This window comes from Saccopteryx leptura, chromosome 4 (assembly GCF_036850995.1).
Source record: "Saccopteryx leptura isolate mSacLep1 chromosome 4, mSacLep1_pri_phased_curated, whole genome shotgun sequence".
Taxonomy (NCBI): domain Eukaryota; kingdom Metazoa; phylum Chordata; class Mammalia; order Chiroptera; family Emballonuridae; genus Saccopteryx; species Saccopteryx leptura.
This window is the reverse complement of record NC_089506.1, coordinates 34,390,232-34,412,747: the sequence shown is the minus strand read 5'-3', so window position 1 is coordinate 34,412,747 and position 22,516 is coordinate 34,390,232. Positions and strand designations below refer to the sequence as shown.

At 45.0% G+C, this 22,516-nt stretch overlaps 1 protein-coding gene and 1 non-coding gene across 12 annotated transcripts in view; one reads left to right on the top strand and one right to left on the bottom strand.

Annotated features, from left to right (window-relative positions):
• CSGALNACT1 (chondroitin sulfate N-acetylgalactosaminyltransferase 1) overlaps positions 1-22,516 on the bottom strand; it is a 333,608-nt gene that overhangs the window by 49,189 nt on the left and 261,903 nt on the right. The window lies entirely within an intron of this gene.
• On the top strand, positions 14,576-14,651 carry TRNAV-GAC (transfer RNA valine (anticodon GAC)). The gene has a single exon. It is a non-coding gene; the product is annotated as a tRNA-Val (tRNA).

Here is a 22,516-nt window from a genome sequence, read left to right as displayed (position 1 = left end):
ATTGCTCAGTGAAGCAGGAGGAAGGCAACGCTGAGAGCGAGCAGATTTGGGGTGGGGTATGGACTGTGAGGGGAGCGGTGGAGGGCTGGGCAGTGACGGTGGAGACGGAGATGGGGCGGTGGAGGGCTGGGCAGGGACAGTGGGGACGGAGATGGAGCGGTGGAGGGCTGGGCAGTGACATGGAGACGGAGATGGAGCGGTGGAGGGCTGGGCAGTGACATGGAGACGGAGATGGGGCGGTGGAGGGCTGGGCAGTGACGGTGGAGACGGAGATGGGGCGGTGGAGGGCTGGGCAGGGACGGTGGGGACGGAGATGGGGCGGTGGAGGGCTGGGCAGTGACGGTGGAGACGGAGATGGGGCGGTGGAGGGCTGGGCAGGGACGGTGGGGACGGAGATGGGGCGGTGGAGGGCTGGGCAGTGACGGTGGAGACGGAGATGGAGCGGTGGAGGGCTGGGCAGTGTCGGTGGAGACGGAGATGGAGCTGTGGAGGACTGGGCAGTGACATGGAGACGGAGATGGGGCGGTGGAGGGCTGGGCAGTGACAGTGGAGACGGAGATGGGGCGGTGGAGGGCTGGGCAGGGACGGTGGGGACGGAGATGGAGCGGTGGAGGGCTGGGCAGTGTCGGTGGAGACGGAGATGGAGCTGTGGAGGGCTGGGCAGTGATGCTGGAGACGGAGATGGGGCGGTGGAGGGCTGGGCAGTGATGCTGGAGATGGAGATGGAGCGGTGGAGGGCTGGGCAGTGACATGGAGACGGAGATGGGGCGGTGGAGGGCTGGGCAGTGACGGTGGGGACGGAGATGGAGCGGGTCAGGCCCTGGGAAGGAATGACAGAATGGCACAGGGGGGAGGCAGAGACCATGCGTTTACACGACTCAGCGGCTGCCCTCCAGCAGCACGAAGAACGGGAAAGGAGGGGAAAGGACGCTGACAAGTATGAAGAGCGAAGGCAGGCGCTGGGAAGAAAGGGGCTGAAGGAAAACACGACAGGGTCCCAGCGGGAGGAGTAAGGCCTGCGGAAAGGCAGGGTCAAAGGGCAGGAGGTGGGCCAAAGTGACAATAAACAGTGAAGAGCCGGAAGTCAGAGGAATAACAGAAGTCAGGAGGGGAATGGATTCCTGCGGATGGAAAGTTTAATGGAAACGTGGAGCTCCCGCAGGGGCTGGGCGGGCCCAGGGTGCAGGTGCCGGGGAGGCGGGCCCCTCCCTTTCCCTCCCTCGGCCGCCCAGGCCGGACTGGACTGTGATGCCTGAGACCTCCACCGCACAGGCCTTTCTCACCCGGGGCTCGTGTGCTTCCAGAACCGTTGACTTCTTATGAAGAAATGGCAGCTCCATCTCTTTCCATAACCTTACTTTAAGAAGCCCACTGTGAAAACGTGCACCCCCGAGATGCCCACCTGAACTAAGGAGTTTAAGAGGCTGGACCGCAGTGGTGGGGACTGAGATAGCAGAGTTCAGCAGGGATTCCAGAACAAACATCCGAGGAGAGGAAGCTGGAGCAGCCATTATCAGGGTTCGTTTCCGAACAGCTGCAGGACTTCCTCTCAAAACACCGTGAGACAGTATACCCAGGATGTTGTCGAGAAGCAAAAAATGTCAGATAGAGGCAGCAGCAGTGAGCAAGGTCAAAGAGCAAGGAATGTTGTCCACACCATTGTCTCCGGCTAACCGCGGAGCTGGGTGGTGCGCGACTCCTTAGGCAACTGATCTCCAAAACAGAGGACAGACCGCCTACTGTGTTTACATTACCCTCACTCATGTCTGCTTCTCAAACCATGTTTACAAGTATCATCTTAACCCTAGAAAAACTCCTCCAAAGAGGTAAGCCATCTACCCATTTCCTTTTACAGATGGGTGAACTGGGGTCCTTATAGGACTTGTTCAAAGTTACAAATGATATGCTCACAGAGGGACAGGCAAAATGACTGAATTTAGGAGCATGTCATGGTAAAGCTCTTTAAAGGTAAATCCACTTTACACTCAGAAGAATGTTCATAACTCTTCTTTCCTTTCTGTTCTCCTTTTCTTTTCAAGACTGACTTTTTGATGATAGAAAAACATCAATAAAGATACTTCAGAAAGCTAATCAACTTCCCAAGGAATACCAGAAAAGTCAGTCTTAAAATTTGCCTTTGAAGACTAAGGTATACATTATTAACTGAGTCATGGACAATAATTTCCTCGTCTTTAAAAAATGGGATCAATAATAATACCTCTTTCTGCACAGGATGTTGAGAATGTTAAGTAAATTAGCACATGTAAACACTCAAGCCCGGTCCACGGGAGAGGGGCCCAGTGATGTCAGCGTGAGCAGTAAGGACCGCATCGTCACTACTATTTTTATTTTGTCATCCCTCTCGGCCTCATCAGCCAGTTAACATAGTACTGCTCTCGGTGTGACATGTCACAGCGCAGGAACAAGTCCTCCTCTTGCTGTGCCGTTCCCTGATGTTGAATACGTCTGGAAGCGGAATCCAATCACTCCTTTTTTTAAAAAGTTGTCACTGTAGATCCAGAGATAGGAGGATTCTTGAAATTCTGGTAAAAAGCCTGGTGATACACAAACTAACATATATAATATTTGTGTCTAGACTAGACAATTGCTTAGCAATATTGCAAGAGGACTTTTTAGCTGTTGCTTGAGAAACCCATTTCTAATGTATAATATCAATGGGAATTGTTGGCTCTTTATCAGATACCATGACCTTTTATCTCACTACACCACCCCCTCATCCTGGTTAGCACAACTCTACCACATCACACCTACAGTCCCCGCAGTCATTAACATAATTATAACAGCCTCCTTCCAGACGCCGGACACACCCAGTCTCCTAGTTGTGCCCAACAGCCTCTGGTGCTTGGCCAACACCTATACCAGAGGCTCTAAACCTGACCTTGCCATTGACTTTGCATCACCTTAAACAGGATATGTAATGACTCCAGGTTCCTACTTCCTAGTGTTAAAAATCAAGTCACAGTGTACACTGAAAGCTCCAACCTCAACTGCTTGTGCTTCAAGAAAAATAGTTAAGTTGCATCTCTTATAAGCATTTATTTTATTTGAATAACTCGTCTAATTGGTCAGTGGTAAGAGTTCATTTTAATAAGTCAGACAAAGACAACAGCCATATGATCTCACTTATATGTAGAATCTAAAAAACAAAATAAACACACAACACAGTATCAGACTCACAGGTAAGGAAAACAGACAGATGGTAGCCAGATAGGAGGGGCATTGGGGGGCTGGTGAAAAAGATGAAGGGGTCAAGAAGGACGAATTGGTAGTTACAGAATAGTCATGGGATGTAAAGTACAGCATAGGCAGTAATATTGCAGTAACTATGTATGGTGTCAGGTGGGTACTAGACTTACAGGGGATCACTGTGTAAATTATATAAATGTCTAACCACTACGCTGTACATCTGAAACTAACATAAAATAATATTGAAGGTCAACAGTAATTGAAAAAAAATTTTAGGAATTTGTTTTAATTTAACAAATAAACTATAAGATTGAATCCTGGACATCTGGGGGGAAATATATGTATCTTTGAGGAACTTCTAAACTATAGATAAAACATAGCAAACTAAAGAGCAAGAAATAAATCCAAAAGCCTAGAATATAGCTCACAATTTTCCACCATAATGGATACCAGTTGATCTGTATTTGTTTATGCCAATAGAAACTGCCCAGCTTGAGAGAAAACAGATTTGTGGACCTCACACCAGACCTATTAAATTGGGTGTAAGAACTAGCTTTTGGGAAATCACTGTGTTATGCCAAACTGGTAAAAATGTTAGACATTATAAAAAAACAATAACTTATTACATTGTAATAAGTAATGATAGAATAATAGTCCAAGTCTACCAAACATCTAATGAGAGATAAGTTATTCTTAAATGCCCATTAAACACATTCAATGACAAGGTTGGATCTGCTATCCCTGTTGCTTCTATGATGGTCACAGAAAGAAAAGAGGAACTGATAACCACACCAATCTAGGAAATCAACATGAAAAACAACCTGTAGACCCCAATCCTCTTTTCTTTTTAACACTTATATTATACAACAATCCTCAGTAAGCACCTTCCATTACTGGTAATGGACAAGAGCAGTGGTAGTCAACCTGATCCCTACCACCCACTAGGGGCCGTTCCAGCTTTCATGGTGGGCGGTAGCGGAGCAACCAAAGTATAAATAAAAAGATAGATTTAACTATAGTAAGTTGTTTTATAAAGATTTATTCTGCCAAACTTAGCCAAAATCTGACATAAAGTACTTGGTAAATAATTATTATTATATGCTTTAACTTGCTGTAACGCTGCTTTATAAATTTTATAAAGTAAAGTTCCTTCCCTACTTTTAAACCATCATTATTGTGGAATCAGTGGGCAGTTAGAAAATTATGCTACTAACAGAGATACAAAAGTGGGCGGTAGGTATAAAAAGGTTGACTACCCCTGGACTAGAGTGAATAAAGATGAATAAAAAACATGGACCTGTCCTGCAAGGCACATGAGCAGAAATGAGCAGCTATAGCACTGTGGTCAGGGCTAACAGGCTGGTGAGAAACCCCTAACTCTTCTTGGAAGACTTAGGGACAGCCACCCAAGAGAAGCACCTGAAATAAGATGCGGAGCTGTGTAGCAGACAAACAACATGGGGCAGGCGAGAAGCCCTCTGTCGTTAGCTGGGCCACCATACATGATAGAGTACAACAGAATAGGGAAAGAATACGGTACATTCAGAAAATATCAATAGAAGTTCAGGAAGGCTGGGAGTGGGGCTAGATAGAGAACACAGCAAAACATGAGGCTGAAGGGTTAGGCAGTTTCCATATCACGAATCATGCCAAGGCGTGAGGAGCCACTGAGCCACTTCAGGAGAGAAAAAGAAATCCTCTCGCACCTCTCACTGGTGGGGCAGAATCTCCCCTTCAGTTGAGGAGCCACTGAGCCACTTCACCCGCAGGTGCTGTAAAGTACCAAAAGCTACAGAATTAATATTAATATTTTGGGAGGCTTGAGAAACATTTTGTTGATTTGGGTTAAGGAGTGCAGCAGAGAAATTGTGAGAATAGTCTCTGTACTGTGTGATTGGCATAGTCAGATGGCCCTTGGCATTGTATTGTAAATGCAAAGGGGAGGGAAACATGGATCCCCAGACATCCCACCACGCCTGTGGGGAAAAGGGTGAATGGCTAGCCAGGTACAGGGAGAGAAAAGCCAAAATAAACCTTTTCTCATAGCAATGAGCCATTTGCGGGCATCTGTCCCCACCAAAACTACCTCTCCTATGTAAATGCGTGTGGTTAACACGTGTGACTCTGGACAGAGAGATAGCAGATGAACACTAGATAATATAGGAATGCCTTTTAATATGTAAAGAGACATCTTTCTACCATTGTGTTGGCTTGTAAATTTTGTTTTCCCCAAAAGGATGTATGGCTTGCAAATTGAACGTGGTCCTATCATGTTAAAGGACATATGACTATAACCAATAGTGGTAAGGGGCTTCTAATTGCAATTTTTACTTCTGTACTTCCCACTTACAAAACTATAAAAACTAAGTAGAACAAAGGGCCAGCGCACGCTCTCCCTCAGACCACTGTTGGAGTTTGCCGCTGCTTGGCCAAGCTAGACAATAGAGCATTGATGTGTAAACGACGGACCTTGTTCCTGTCTTCAATGTTTTGGGTCCCTCCAAATTAGGCTTAACAGGTGGTCTTATCATTTGCCACCACATAGGTTTTGGGTTTTGTTTGCATATTGGTGTGTGGATTTTCTTTTATTTGAGGGGAAATTACTATAGCTAAAATATAACAATCTGAATCTTAAACTAAAAAATACATACATACATAACCTAAGCTCTAACCACTGTAAAATTTTAAAGAAAAACCCTAGTGATCAACTTTCAATTGGAAGAATGAATCCCATGTTACACTTTCTTCTGGGTCTTTAGAAACACAGAATTGGATATGGACATACACCTCAACTTGATCACCCAGGAAAAACACAACACATAATAGAGTGTAAAAGGCATTTTTCCTATTGGGTGAAAAGTACACCAGGAGACAACTTTAATACTGGCTACTGGGAAGGAGGAGATTTTTTTTTAACCCAACTGGAACATATTTTTAATATAATAATCTGCTCAGAACTATGTGCTCAAGCTATGTGAGGTGGCAAGTCTTTTATTATTATTATATTTTTATTGATTGATTTTATAGAAAGAGACAGAAACATAAATCTGTTCCTATATGTGCCTTGACCAGGGATTCAACCGGCAACCTCTGTGCATTGGGACGACGCTCCAGTCAACCGAGCTCTCTCTTCAGGGCTGGTGAGTCCTAAGATGACATCTTAGGTAACCAAGACTGGGCACGTTGTTAGAGAGACAATCTGGCCCCAGGAGAAAGAGAGACCTGAATTTTCACTCCATTCAACCATTAACTCGCTCTCTGACTTTGGGCAAAGTCAATTCTCAAAGCTTCAGTTCCCCCAGTTGTACAACACAGGTACTAAACAATACATGACTGTCCATGACAAAACAACAAACCAGAAGAAATACAATTGTGATTTTAGGATGCCTCTATAAAACTCTTTTAGTAACTTCAGTAACATATAAGACTGATGTTGTACAACTAAAGCAAAAGAACAATGTGTTCTATTAGGCATGCAGTTTTTAGATGGTAGTTCAAAATAAGGAAATTTTTTTTAATTTAGAGAATTATAACAATGGGTAATATTTACCTTATTTAGGTAGTTACTACCTAAACATTTTTCTTTCCAGTAGGTCATGACCACCAAATTATTTGACAATGTTCCCATCAAGGGGAGAGGTCTGTTTCCCTCTCCTTGAATCTACTGGGCTTATGGCTTGTTTTGCCTAAGAAAGGACAGCAAAGTGATGCAGATTTCACTTTGTTCCACTTTGCTTGCTGTAACATTTGCTTTGGGAGCCCAGAATGCCACGCAGAGTTCCACTCCCCTGAGACTGCCATGCTGGAAGAAGCCACACTCCAGGGAGAGGTCACGGGTAGGCATTCCCATTAGCAGTCCTGATACTAATGCCATCACAGCCCTGGTGCCAGATGTGTGAGTCAACGAGCTCACATTCAGACGATTCCAGACCCCAGCTGTCAAGTCACCCCCACTCTCCCAACATTCCCAGAGGAGGCCCCAGATGTGTTGGAACAGGAATAAGCCATCTCCGTCCCCACTGTGTCCTTTCTGGATTCCTGGTCATCAGCATATAAAAATGTGATCTCAAGCCACTAAATTCTGGGATAGTTTGTAATGCAGCAATAACAACTGGGACATGAGTAACTGGTGATAACATGTAAGTATGTAAATATGCTATGCTGCTCAGAAAGAGTAGATGCAAACATGCATTATTGGTTATTGTGTTTACAGCACTATTGGCATCCTCTTCTGCTAACATTCTCTAGAGATGTGCCAGGACATAAGGTCACCCAACCTCGACATGGAGCTGGCAAAGAGAATTCCCCAGCCAGGACTAAAATTTCCCTCATAAAAAGTTTTGAGCTCACCAAACACATGAACAAATGTGCAGCTGAGACCCCAAAACCTCACACAATTGAGCATGGCTGCGATAAATTTAATCTAGAAATTATCAAGTGGATAATCTCAAACTCTTACTTTGGCCATAAAATCACACAAATAAACAGACCACTTGGTCAAGTAGCCACTGATAGCTACTTTAATTAAGTCTCTTGATGAACTCTCTAAAATAAAAATGTATCCTACTTATGTAAATAGTTACCTTGGAAGACAAACTCTCACACATCAATAATTACCTTAAGTCTAAATGGCTTAAATATACCAAGTGAAAGGAAGACATTGACAGAGTAGATTAAACACACACACACACACACACACACACACACACACACACACAAAACACAAGTATAGGCTATTCACAAAAAAACTCACTTCAAATTCAATGGATGACATAGGTATGTTGAAAAAAAAAAGGATAGAGAAAGATATACCATGCAACATTAATAAAAAAAAATTGGCTATATAAGATACATAGATTTGAGAACAAAGAAAATTACTAGAAACGAAGAGGTACATTATAAAAAAAATTATAAAAGGATCACTTCACCAGGAAGAATAATGATCCTAAATGGTTATGCACCAAACAACAAAGCTTCAAAATATATAGAACAAAAACTGATAAAGCTAAAAGGAGAAATAAATAATTCCACAATCATAGCTAGGGACTTGAATCCCCTTGTCAGCAACTGATAGAACTACTAGACAAAATCATTAAGTATAGATAAGATGTGAACTACACAATCAACCAACAGGATCGACAAACTACATAGAATCCTCCAACCAACAGTAGCATAACACACACATTTTGCAAGCACCTATAGAACTTTCAACAAGATAGATTATATTTGAGGCCATAGAACAAACTAATAATTTTAAAAGAAATGAAACCATACTGAGTGTATTCCCTCATCATAAAAGGTTCTAAGTAGAAACCAATAACAGACAAGCACATCTCTAAACAGTTGGAAATTAAATAACACACTTCTAAATAATCCATGGGTCAAAGAGGGAGTCTCAAAGAGAATTGAAAAAATACATTTAAATAGTTAACATGCTATATAAGGTGGTTAGCTATAGAAGAGCTGGTAATATAGAATATCTAATCAAGAATAATTATTTTCAAACCACTGATTTTTAATTCATTTTTCTGACAGTGATTCATAGGTCTGTTATCTGTAAAGCTATTCATCACAATAAAAGTAGGGGTAAATACGGGGTGGGCAAAAGTTGGTTTATAGTTGTGAGTGCACAAAACAAGAGTTTATTCTTTTATTCTTTTTTAATTCAGTGAGAGGAGGGGCATCAGAGACAGACTCCCACATGCACCCCAACCAGGATCCACCTGGCAAGCCCACTAGGGGGGGGCGATGCTCTGCCCATCTGGGACATTGCTCTGTTGCTCAGCAACTGAGTTCTTCTTAGCACCTGAGGCAGAGGCTATGGAGCCATCTTCAGTGCCTGGGGCTAACTTGCAACAATCAACCCATGGCTGAAGGAGGAAAAGAGAGAGAGAGAGAGAGAGAGAGAGAGAGAGAGTAGCGAGAGGGGAAGGGGTAAAGAAGCAGATGGGCTGGGCACTCCTCCACTGTGCCTTGACCGGGAATCGAAAATGGGACATCCACTCACTGGGATGACAATCTACCACTAAGCCAACCAGTTATGGCCCAGAGTTTATTATTATTATTATTTTTATTCTTATATATTCTTTCCATATGAACAACTGTAAACCTACTTTTGCCCAGCCCTGTATTTGTGGAATGAATCAGTGTTTGACTTTCTCTCTGTGTGGACTGAGAGGCAGAAGATAGGAGCAGAATCTAGAGCCAGGTTTTAAGTTCCAGCTGTGTAGTCATGGGCAAGTGATTGAATCTGTGCCTCTGTGTCCTTTGTCATAAAATAGATTGATCATAATAAAAGACCTATGTCATAAGATTGCTGTGAGGACTGACATACATATATAGCATTCAATTCACAAAATATTTTAAGCACTCAATAAGTGTTAGCTAGCATATTACTTGAGGGTGTGGAAGATAATTTTCAGGTTCTCCCTCCCCCCCTACACACACACACACACACACACACACACACACACACCCACCAAGGAAGGTCATGTACTCGTTCGAGAGGGGAGGGAAAATCTGCAATTCACTATGTTTCACAAAGAGTATATCACAGTTTCCAGGGACCAGCACCCTGAACAGGCACAGGCTTAAGAACTATCACCTGTGAGGCTATCCCTGCGCTAGACCCTGTGATTTCTTAAAAGCCATGGTTCACAACCACGGCTGCTCATTGGAATCACTTGGAGAGCCTGAAGAACAATGATGCCCTGGTCCCACCCTCCAGAAATTCTGATTTAATTCGTCTGTAGTGCTGCCTGGATTACCCACGAGAGACTGTCATGTGCAGCCAAGGTTAGAAAGCACTGCTCTAGGAAACATAATTTCAATGCTTCCATAATCTAGTGATTCCCTAATGGAGGCAAAGTCATTCACAGGCAGTCAAGGGGCACCAGTACTCTTCAGTATGATTCTAGAAATTAAGTAACAACAAAAGTAATGCCTTCCCTCTTTCCACCACTGAATTGCTCCGTTACTCTAAATGACATCAGTAAAGGAGCGCTGATGTTGCAGGGGCCTAATGTAACAGAAGTGTTTATCCCTGGAAGGCCTAATGATCAAATAAAAGGAGTAAACAACACTGAAATCAGGAAAGCTTCCAGACCTCTGTACTTGTTATTCTCCGTTAAAGGATTTATAAGGACATTGTGCATCTTTGTCATGAGCGTAACAGTACTGATCTTGATAAGACCTTGTTTTGCATGTTCTATATAAATCCATTTTAGGTTAGTGTTTGCATGGGGACATTTCTATAAGAACATGGAGATGAAACGTCGGAAACACAAGGAAATCGTGAATGCCTGGAAAAGGGCTTATTTGATGGTGTCATAGATGTGGAATACAAAGACAAATGTCCTTATGAGTGTCTGATTATGAGATGTGGGTTGTTATGACGTGAGAAAATGGAATTTGGAAGAGATATGAGAAAATATTACACTTCAAGACAAGGACCCGTATGTAAAACTTTGTAAAAGTGGTCTTCTGGGTTCCGGAACACATTCATTCCAGTGAGGATGGTATCATCAAGCCGGCACTGACCCGGAATAAAACAACTCAAAGGCTACATACTGCCAGCAGGAAAGACTCCAGACTCTGTCCTCTATTCTCAGTGTAGACACAGGGACGGTCTCAGAGGACAGGAAGAGCATGGTGAGAGGAGAGTCCTTCAAGTGTCACTTGCAGGCCGGTGGTTCAAGTGCCCTGCAGACTGGCCTTTGGTTTTATCGATGTCAAAATTTGATACAGCTAAATTTCTTCTTCTTCTTCTCCCAGTATCATCACATGTAAAATCTGCACACTTCACTCTTCGTTTTTCTCCCTAATGCTCCGTCATAGGCATATGATGGCTTCACTGCAGTAGTTGAGGCTTATGAAGAAATCTGGTGCCGCATGAAAGGAGCACAGGTTCCAAAGGTGTAAGAAGAGCTTTTATGAACAGGCACTTACCCAGAATTAAGGGACGTTCGTGCCAGTAGGGGCACCTGGACAGTTAGTAGTCCCCTTGAAGTGCCCTCAGAAGCTGGGAGCTTTACCAAGGACCTGAGGCAGAGCCACATTTCTTGACTTAGGTAAAAAAGATTCCTGTCCACAAATCACACTAATACCTAATCTTCAGGAAAGAACTTTACCCCGCGGCCTGGGACTCTTAAAGAGCCAGGTGTGATATAAACAGGGAGATGACAGGTGCCTCTGTCTCAGAGCCCTGAAGGAATATTTTTTCAATGTGGCAAGTCGGCTTATTTTTCATTTAAATTAGTTACAACTACATCAATGCACATTTCAGTTGCCTCCTTTAAATTCTAATTAGGAAACACGTATTTTTAAAAAAAAAACAAATCTGGTAAATCACACAGATGCTGAAGCATCACCAGGAATCTTTGGTTTTCTGGGCAATTTAGTGATCAGGACTATTTAGTGCTAAGGACTAAAATGTGAATTTATAAAGAGGGGCTTGTTTCTCTTCCCATTTTATATCCCCACCAAACACCCCAGCAGTGAGCTATCTGTGACATTAGAAACAACACTAACAACATCGGGAAGAGAAAGAAGGACCTTTACTTCTCTTCACGACACTGAAGTTTGAAGAGTGTCAGGCTCAGGCAAGGTCAGTGCCTCCCAACCCTGCTCTCTACGTCTCTGGTCTCACCCGCCAGTGAGGGACGCCAGGGCCGTGCACTCAGCAAGTTCCTCTTGCATCAGGTCATGTCCCTGAGCAACTACCAACAATGCTCCCCATTGCTGGAAACAAAGTTAAAATTCTTTTCCCAAGTTTTCAAGGCTGTCATTAATCAGACACAGCCTCATAATGCAGCAGATTCTCATGTGTGGCTAATAAAATCACAACTGCTCTTTACAGTCACATCCTGCTCCTCTGCAGCCTTGCTGGCCACTGCTCCAGGCGGCTGTCCCCTCATGTCCCCCCACACCCCCTTCCATGCCCTGGATGTCTGCCCTCCCATCCGCCCACACTCCCAGTGGCACCTTCCTAATCACTGTAGACACATGTTTTATCTTCATGCATTTACAATGTCTCTTACTCCCAACTAGAGTAGGGATTTTATCTTCCTTTACAATCTTTGCTACACTCTACCACTTATTAAATGGGTAGGCACTTAGCAGAAGCTTAATAAACACACATGGACAATTGTGTACCTAAGGGGCTACAGTGGAGTTGGGGATATAATATCACAGGTCTCTAGCTAACTAACCTGCCCGGGGACTTCAGCAGGGCTACCCAAGCTCCCCATAAGCCCCAAATCACAGCAGCGGTGGTGGTGGGGGCAACACCTCAAAGGACTGTGAACTTCCCTTGGGAAAGTGCAAAACTGTGGACACAAATACATTCACACAGTTGAAATTCATTTCTAAATCCTCAACATGCAGCACAGTAGTCGGAGCACAAAGAGTGCTCAGCACAAGTCTGCTGGGTGATTGGGAATGTGTTAGATCACCAGAACACTGATGCCGCCCAACAGCAAGTCAGAGTGTCAATCAACAAACATACACCAACCCCTTTGTATGTGCAAAGCTAAAAATTATGGAGATACAGGGATAAAACAGTATTTTCTCTTACACACACGCACACACACGCGCACGCGCACACACACACACGCCACCCCTGAAGGCATACACACAAAGCTCAGAATAGCTACTAGTCCATTTCTTTCCCTGCCTTCACCATGCTGTCTTCAGATCACCACTGTCACATACAATGCCCTGTCATGATGGAAATGTTCTCAATCTGTATCTTCAGACGAGATCAGGTGCATTCAGGGTAGTATGGCCATAGACTTAATCTGTATTTTCAAATGGCTACTGGGCACTTGAAATGCACTTAGTGAAAGTGAAGAACTGAAGTTTTCATTTTATACCATTTTAATTAATTTTAAATAGCCACAGGCGGTGAGTGACTCCATGCTTCACAGAGCAGTACCAGACTGTGTAGACTATATCCAAGGACTCCACTTCCTCTACTTCCTTCAATCCTATTTCTGCCCTGCCATACGACTACATATGTTCTCACCAGCCCAGCAACCAATGACAACCACCTTCAGTTACACAGGGGTCTGTTCTCTGAGAAAAAATCATGTGTGTAAATCTATTATCAGAATATGTTTCTCATAATCCCCCCCCCCAAAATAAAACAAGCTTCAGTTTAGGCATCTGAAAGAAATCTACAACTTACAAAACACACCCATGTTCTCCCCGTAAAACACACACACATACACACACACTTCACCCAGAGTGTCCTCATCTCCTTTAATAACAAGGTTCCCTTTTAGTTCTTCAGGCTAAAATCTCCGGTCATTTCTGGCTCCTCTCTTTCTCTCATCAATCCATTAGTAAACTATGCTGGGTCTACCCTCAAAATGTGCCCAGATTCTGACCACTGCTAACCACCTCCACTGTCACCTAATGGTTGCCACGGCAACTGCCACCTAATGGTCTCCCTGTTTCTACCTTGTCTCCCCACAATTTACTCTCAACACAGCACCCAAAATAGTCCTTTTACAATGCAGATCAGGTCATGTTACCCTTCTGCTTACAACCGGCCAGAGTCTCCCATGTCACTGAAGGTAAAAGCCAAAGTCCCCGCAATGGTCCACATGGGCCTCCCCCTCTGACTTCATCTCCTCCTCTCTCTCTCATCTGCTCCACCCGCCAGGTGGGCTCCTGTCCAGAGCTGGCGGGCCAGCTGCTCCTTCTCCCTGGAATCCTCCTCCCCCAGATGTAGGAATGACTTGTCCCTCACCTTCTTCAAGTGTCTGCTCAGACATCGCCTTGTCAACCGGCCCAGTCTGACTATTTAAGACGATAGCGTTCTTCCCACTCCTTTATTTTCCCCAGTAAAGGAAACCACCTCTTCTCTTCCTATATAATTTGCTTACTTAAGTTAATGTTTATGCTCTTCCCCAACTAGAACAGATACACCACAAGCTGGGCTTTCTGTCTAGGTTTGCATTCCTGGGGTCCCCAACACCTGCGACAGGGCCCGAGTGGGTCCTCGATGACACTGGTGGGTAGGTAGGAAAGACAAAGTCTGTCTACTATTGAACGCCTGTGTGACTACATGTCCACCATGAGGAAATCGAGGTGAAGAAAAATCCTTCAACCATTATTTTTAGGGAGGAAGGTTAACCTACATTCAAACGCCAGCTCACACTTTTACCTGTTGCTGCTTTTCTGAAGAATCACCTCAATTTCTCCCCGAGCCGACAACTAGGAAGAGCTTACATTTTATTCCTGAGAGTGTGTGTTTCAACACTTACTCACGTTCTGTCCCAGAGACTCAGCTATCATGCTAACATTTAAAAACGCACCATGAACGAGGCCCTAAAACACAGTCTTGCTTTAAAAAGGCAAACAGGCCCTGGCCGGTTGGCTCAGCGGTAGAGCGTCGGCCTGACGTGCGGGGGACCCGGGTTCGATTCCCGGCCAGGGCACATAGGAGAAGCGCCCATTTGCTTCTCCACCCCCCCCCCTCCTTCTTCTCTGTCTCTCTCTTCCCCTCCCGCAGCCAAGGCTCCATTGGAGCAAAGATGGCCCGGGCGCTGGGGATGGCTCCTTGGCCGCTGCCCCAGCCGCTAGAGTGGCTCTGGTTGTGGCAGAGCAACGCCCCAGAGGGGCAGAGCATCGCCCCCTGGTGGGCAGTGTCGCCCCTGGTGGATCACGGTGGGGCGCATGCGGGAGTCTGTCTGACTGTCTCTCCCGTTTCCAGCTTCAGAAAAATACAAAAAAAAAAAAAAGGCAAACAGTTTGACTAAAGACAGCCAACACCCGAGAGAGATCACCGGTTCACCCCCCGGCAGGAGCTGTGGTGTCTGGAAATAAAAGTTGAGTTTTTTTTACTGCTGCTCTTGCTTCACCAAACAGGTGCCAGATCCGAAGAGTTCTGGATGCCCTGCTGTGGTGACAGGGAGGTCTGGGACACAGCCCGCCCTGGAGGAAGGGGCCACGGCCTCCAGACCACAGCGGAGTCTGCACAGAGCACAAAGGGCAAAACAAATGAGCCCTAAGCCAGAGAAACTAGAATCTAATAGCAATTAACAGGATGAATGGAGAGTCAGTACGAATAATGGGTAAAATTCCAGACAAGACTAATGGCCAGTCTCTGAAAGACGCGGCTGTTCATGAACTCCAATGGGTGAGAAGCCACAGCCCTAACAAATGCGCCTGCCGCTTCAGCCAAGGGGCTTGTGGCAGGTCGGCTGCTGGCAGCGCCTCTCGGCCCAGAAGCGTCTTTCCACATGCCAACTGTGCTCTCCTGCCTATGCTATCCATCTCCTAATAGGGTTCTAATAGGAAAACCTGGGAGGATTCATGAGACTGCAGCGCAATCTAGCCAAAAAATGCTCAGGGCTTCAGAATGAAACACAGCAGCCCAAGGAAGGAAATGAAGAAGAATGAAAACTCCCCTTCCAAGGTATGCTGGAATAAATGTGAGTGGATACTGATAATCATCCTAGATCCAAAATACTCCCCATCAAACAGTTCCCAAGAGACACCCTCTTACTTCAACAGATACTGTACGCACAGAAACTATGATTAATACACTGCAGACATTTAAAATATGACCACTGATCACTGTAATATTAACACTGGGTTAGATCACTATTCTAATTTTATGAAGACAACTTCTCAAACCTTCTTCACTGAAAAACTTGTAATTTGATTATATTCAGTGATTGAGACAAGAAATGGAAATAAACCTACCACTATCTCAACAGTGTCTTAGAATCAACTAGAATTCTGGAACGTATTAGAAGCCAGGGAAGGAGTCTAAAAACTTTCTAGGACTATAAAAATGCTTTCCCCCAGGGCTACCAACAAATAATCAAAACAGTAGTAATAATTATTAACATTTGTTGTGCCAGGCACTGCTATAAAAGCATCGTATAATAATCCATCGATTCCTTGCAAAATCCCACTAGGTACTAATACTGGTCATTTTACAAATACAGAAACTAAGGATCAGAGCGGATAAGCACCCTGTCCACCTGGCACACTTAATTCAGTGGTTCAGCTGAGACTTAAATCCATCCAGCCCGACTCTAAAGCCACACTTAGGAAAGAAGGCAGTACAGGGATGGGACTAATAAGTGTTCCCACTATGAGACAACAGAAAATACATGTTGATCTCCTTCCAGAGGCGGATTAAGTTTGGCTGAGGCCCCAGGTGCAGAAGAAAATACTGGGCCCCTTACAAAAAAGAGAGAGACAGGGAAAATAAAAATACATGTTCACCATATTTTTAAATAAGTAAAAAATATTATGTACTATTAATGTTAAAATTGCACGTATGAAACCAAACTTGGTGTCATTAGAGAAAGGTATAAAGTTGGGGTTTGGCGGGGCCCTTCAGAAGGCGGGGCCCAGGGCGCATGCCCAGGGCGCCCGCCGTTAAACCCACCTCTGTCTCCTTCCCCAGTTCCTGGCATAGAGCTCCTGAAACCCTTGTAATTGCCTAAGTGATAAAAGCACTTAAAACATCTTTTGTTTTAATATTTGGTCTTTGAACCCAGTTCTTCACAGAGAGCTCCTGAAACCCTCCTACTGTATTTTTCGCTCCATAAGACTCACCTGACCATAAGACACACCTAGGGTTTTAAGGAGGGAAATAAGAAAAATATATTCTGAACCAAATGGTGTGTTAAAATATTTAATAGAATATCATATTTTTTACTCCGTAAGATGCACGGGCATTTTCCCCTCCACTTTTTTTTGGGGGGGAGGGGAAGTGCATCTTATGGAGTGAAAACTACAGTAATTTCCTTGAGTGACAGGGCTGGCTGCCTTTGGTTTGCATGAGGTGACTCTGAGCGGACTCCCGGATGACTCCTGGAGGAGGGCTGGTCACCACAAGGAAAGACCAACCCATGAGTAGAAGCTTGGACTTTTCAGCCCCACCACCAACTCTATGGAGAAAGAGTAGGGTTGAAGAAGGAGGTAATGATTCATCCTGCCTACAAGATGAAACCTCCACGAAATCCCAAACATACGGGCTTCCAGGGGCTTCGAGGCTGATCAACAGCTGGAGTGAGGAAAGTGGTGGGTCCTGCACCCCTTCCCACATACCTCGTGCTGTGCTTCTCTTCCGTCTGGTGTCCATCTGTATCCTTTACCGTGTCCTTTTATTTATAATAAATCAGTAATCTAGTAAGTAAAATGTTTCTCTGAGCTCTGTGAGCCACTCTAGCAAAGCACTCAACCCAAAGGAGTTGGGTTGTTGGTAGCCAGCTGGTCGGAAGCACAGGTGGTAACGGGTACCTGAAGTGGGTGTTAGGGGCACGGAGGGCCTTGTGGGACAGAGACTTTAACCTGTGGAGTCTGATGCTGTCTCGAGGTGGACAGTCTCAGAATTGGGTTGAATTAGAGGATAGCCACCTGCTGGAAAAGAATTGCTTGTTAACCATGTGAGGAACATCATTCCCTCAACACAGACAGTGGAATTGGGTGTAGAAATCGTTTACCTGCCCACAAGTCACAGTAGAATTAAGAGGGTTTTCATTTTACACAGAGCCAAGATTGTTGAAAATTAATTATATGCAAGTATAACTGTGAGTAAATCTGGCCAAGAAGAAACAATGGTCCCCACTGGAAGGGCAGGAGATGTGTCCCCTCCAGGCCCCGCATAAAGATGAGAGATGGGGAACCCAGGATGGGTTAACAGAGAAGAGAGAGGTGTGGATCACAGTGGGAAAAGGGTGTCCTCGGAGGAGATGGGAGACGGACCACGTGAGAGAACGAGACTAATCACTAGACCACAAAACACAATTAAATTAGCTTTCTTTAGAGACTTAAATCAAGATACATAGGGCTATGGAAGAACAAAAGACTTAAATCAAGATACATAGGGCTATGGAAGAACAAAAGTGCCAGGTGAAATCATCACTGTCAGACATTCACAGAACAGTTCAGTGGTTATTTTTATGTGTTTAGGCCTTAAATTCCTAGTCTCTGTCTCACAGGAAAAATCAAGTAAGCAAAAATTTACTCATCACTCTGCAGAGCCGTCAAAGGAAGTGTTTTTTCCTCCTGTGCATGGCCAGTCTCTCTACCTGTGATCCTATTCCTACCCCCTCTCTGAGTTCACTCATTCATTCAACAAACATGTATCGGCGTCTATGGGTAAGGGCTTACGGTTAGGGCTATTCAGTGGCATGAGAAATAGTTTCTCTCTCAGTCTAGTGGGAGGCCCAGAAAATTCAGCAATCACAGGACACAAATGCTATGAAAGAGAAGTTGGTGACATCTGAGCCATCATGTGTCCCATCTTGTCTCTTCACTGGCTCCCTGACAAGAACATCTTTCCTTTACCTTATGGAACAGAGTTGAGTATGTATCTTCCAACTTAAAATTAAAAAAAAAAAAAAGAACCTTTTACTCGGGCAGCCAACCAAGCATAGCTTCTATCTAGCAGCTGTGATGATTCATTTACACACACTTCTTAGCCGTGTGAGTTCTAACCGAAGCCTCTGTCCACAACTTGAATGGCACAAACAGAAGCAAAATTTTGCTCCAAGTTCAGAAAATGACTGACGGCCTCCGTGGACAATTACCGCATGGGCCAGCTGCCTTCACCCATCATCCGTTCACTCAGTGTCCCCCGGATATCTCTAACGTCTGGGATTTGTGCATAAAAGCCCAATCCATCCAGAAGCCAATCCTGATCAGTAGCCTTGTTCCTCCAGCCGACATTCCCGCTCCTCCGTAAACAGCATACAGAACACTACTAATTTAGGCACTCTAAATATATGGCACATCGCACAGAGCAAGCTGCAGATGGCAGGCCATGTCTGAGAGGTTGCTGCAGCTCGCGCTCGTTTTCACAAACCGACTGTGAAACATATTTTTGGGAAAGAAGGGAAAAGGGAGAGACAGGCTAAAAAAGAAAAGGCGCTGTTGACAGCAGGGTCTTTTTTTTTTTAAGAAAAGGAAGTACAGGTGATTTGTTCTTTCCTCTTGCCATTTAAAACTCCTATCCCTCCCCTAGGAGTACTAGAAGGCTAAGAAAAAAAAGTTAGAAAGCATGGTAAGGTGCCAGAAGGACAGTGACTCAGAGAGACAGCACCAGGGCTGCTGGCACTGTCAGCTGAACCCAGGTTCTGCCCAACTGTTGCTGGGAACCCTGAGGACCAAGAGCGACCGGCCTTCAGAGTGAGCCGATGAGGGTAAACCTGCATCCACTCGGAGCTTCACGTTGAGGTGTTCCCTCCAGTACGGACACCTGCCATCGATCATGGTGAAGGCAGAAAGGGAAGAGAGGGCACAAAAGAGCTGTGTTCAAACTGCTCCCAAGAGGCGGATAATGTGAGCCCTGAGGACTAAGAAAGGTTCTGGGTGGCTACCTGGGATCAAATAGAGGGGGGAAAAGCAGAACCTAGCAACCACTTCTGCACAGGGGACGCTCACACAAACTGAGCTTTGCGGAGAAGGCTCTGTGCTGCTAGCCTGCGCTCCTGCACTGTGTTCCTGCCCCCTGAGCCAGCCCTCAGATAAGAGCTCCTGGAGTCCCATTACAACCAGTAGGACTGAGGCTTTCCCCATCCAGCCTGCACTGTGTTCCTGCTCCCTGGGCCAGCGCTCAGATAGGAGCTCCTGGAGTCCCATTACAACCAGTAGGACTGAGGCTCTCCCCATCCAACCTGCACTGTGTTCCTGCTCCCTGGGCCAGCGCTCAGATAGGAGCTCCTGGAGTCCCATTACAACCAGTAGGACTGAGGCTCTCCCCATCCAACCTGCACTGCGTTCCTGCCCCCTGAGCCAGCCCTCAGATAGGAGCTCCTGGAGTCCCATTACAACCAGTAGGACTGAGGCTTTCCCCATCCAGCCTGCACTGTGTTCCTGCTCCCTGGGCCAGCGCTCAGATAGGAGCTCCTGGAGTCCCATTACAACCAGTAGGACTGAGGCTCTCCCCATCCGATTAGAGCTGAGCAGCTCCGACCAACCAGAGTGGCTCCATTCTGACCAACTGAGGACCAGGGTGGGGACTTTTGTCTCCTCACATTATGACAGTCTGAACATAAGACTTTCCGAGTTTACGACGCTCACTCCCATAAAAACTTTAAAAAAAATTGAGACGTGAGTGTTTCGGCATACACCGTTAGCGTCGTACTTAGGTAGGCAAACTAGTTTGGTTGCACAGAGGAAGAATGCGCAGTACAGAGAATTTTTGTCTTTTTCTTTTTTCTGTGGCTTCTGTTGTGTTGTTATGTTCTGGATTATAATTTTACAACTGTGTGTTAGAATAGGTCAGTGACGTAGACCAGGGTGGGTTTCAACTTATATCAAAATTCGGGTTACATCACTGTCGTAGAAACAGAACTATGTCACCACCTGAGGACGACCCCCCTATATAAGACAGCTCCTCTCTGGCTCACGGAGTGCATTTTTCCACCAGACTGGTGGCTGGTTGCCCCAGAGCAGAGCGGAGCTGCTGAGCTAAAGAAGCGCCTGGGCCTGGGGCAGCTCCATGGCCTCGCAGCCACGCCGCAGCACCGGGGAGCGGTGCCACACAGCGCCGTCTTCACAGCCTTTCCAGAGCATCTGGAGCTGGGCGCACTAAATAAAGTTTCCTTTGTCACCATACCCCAAATTGGGGAGCTGTGGTGACACTGAGTTTGCACTGACGTTCATCAGTTGACAAATAATCACCTTCCTAAAAACAACCCTCACCTTTGCAGGCTGACCGCGTCCTCCACTCTTGGTTTTTGGGGGAAAGATGAGTCAAGACTGAGAGAGTGACCTACAATTTATTTTTCTTCTTTGCTCTCCGGAAGGACCAGGAAGCAGGAAGGAAGTGTACTAAAACCACCAACCTGGAATTCTGTGTCTGTTTCAATCACCAGATCTTGTCACAATGAGGAGGTCAAACATAGTTCCTTTTTTAAAGCATGTCAACATGACTCAAGCATTGTTATATATCTTTTTGCAAAATACAAGAGCAACAAATTTTCAAACTAGAATATCTGGAAAACACAGCGTTGCCTACAATTCCACCAATAAGAAAGAAAACCATAAATGCTTTGATAAAAGAATTTTTATCCTCTAAATCTTTTTTCTTTATACAAATAGATGTAAACTTTGTAATTATTTTCACAATTAAAATTATAAGTTTTCTCAGGGCATAGGCTTTCCTCATTTTAACAATTACTGAATAAATGATATTTAGTTACTACACACTATTCCACTATATAAATACCACATGATTTTACCAGTCTCCTATTTTCAGACATTAGGGTCATTTCTACTTATTCACTATTATAAATCTTCTATAATGAACATTACTAATGTAAATATTCATGAGCATTTCAGAGAATACGTTTTTAAAAACGAAAATACTGGGCTCAGGCCAGCTGGCTCATTGGTACAGTATCAGCCTGGTGCATAGAAGTTCCGGGTTCGATTCCCAGCCAGGGCACACAGGAGAAGCGCTCATCTGCTTCTCCACCCTTCCCCTTCTCCTTCCTCTCTGTCTCTCTCTTCCCCTCCCGCAGCCAAGGCTCCATTGGAGCAAAGTTGGCCCGGGCACTGAGGATGGCTCCATGGCCTCTGCCTCAGGTGCTAGAATGGCTCCTGCTGCAAGGGAGCAACGCCCCAGATGGGGAGAGTATTGGCTCCTAGTGGGCATGCTGAGTGGATCCTGGTTGGGCACATGGGGTGTCTGTCTCTGTCTCCCTGATTCTCACTTCAGAAAAAAATACAAAAGAAAAGAAAATGAAAACACTGGGAAAAGATGCAAACATTTTAAAGGCCCTTGATACAAATTACTTTACACAATGTTTGACCAACTTATATTCTCATTACTCATTATAAATGTTCATTTCACCTCACCCTCACCAATGCCATATACTGTCATTTTTTTAAATAAAGGCAATTTAATATTTTACTTTTGGCCCTGGCCAGTTGGCCCAGCAGTAGAGTGTCAACCTGGAGTGTGGAAGTCCCAGGTTCAATTCCCTGTTGGGGCACACAGGAGAGGTGACCATCTGCCCCCCCTTTTCTTTCTCTCTCTCTCCCTTCTCCTTCTGCAGCCATTGTTTGATTGATTCGAGCACATTCGACCCAGGCGCTGATGATGGCTCCATCAAGCCTCCGCTTCAGATGTTAAAAATAGCACAGTTGCACGAGGCCCCAGACGGGCAGAACATCAGCCCCGACGGGCAGAACAGCAGCCCCGACGGGGTTGCCGGGTGAGTCCCGGTAGAGGCACATGCAAGAGTCTGTCTCCCCTCCTCTCACTTCAAAAAAAATTTTACTTTTGTTTTAACTTTTATCTATTTCTCACTTTTTCATAGGTATATCAGAC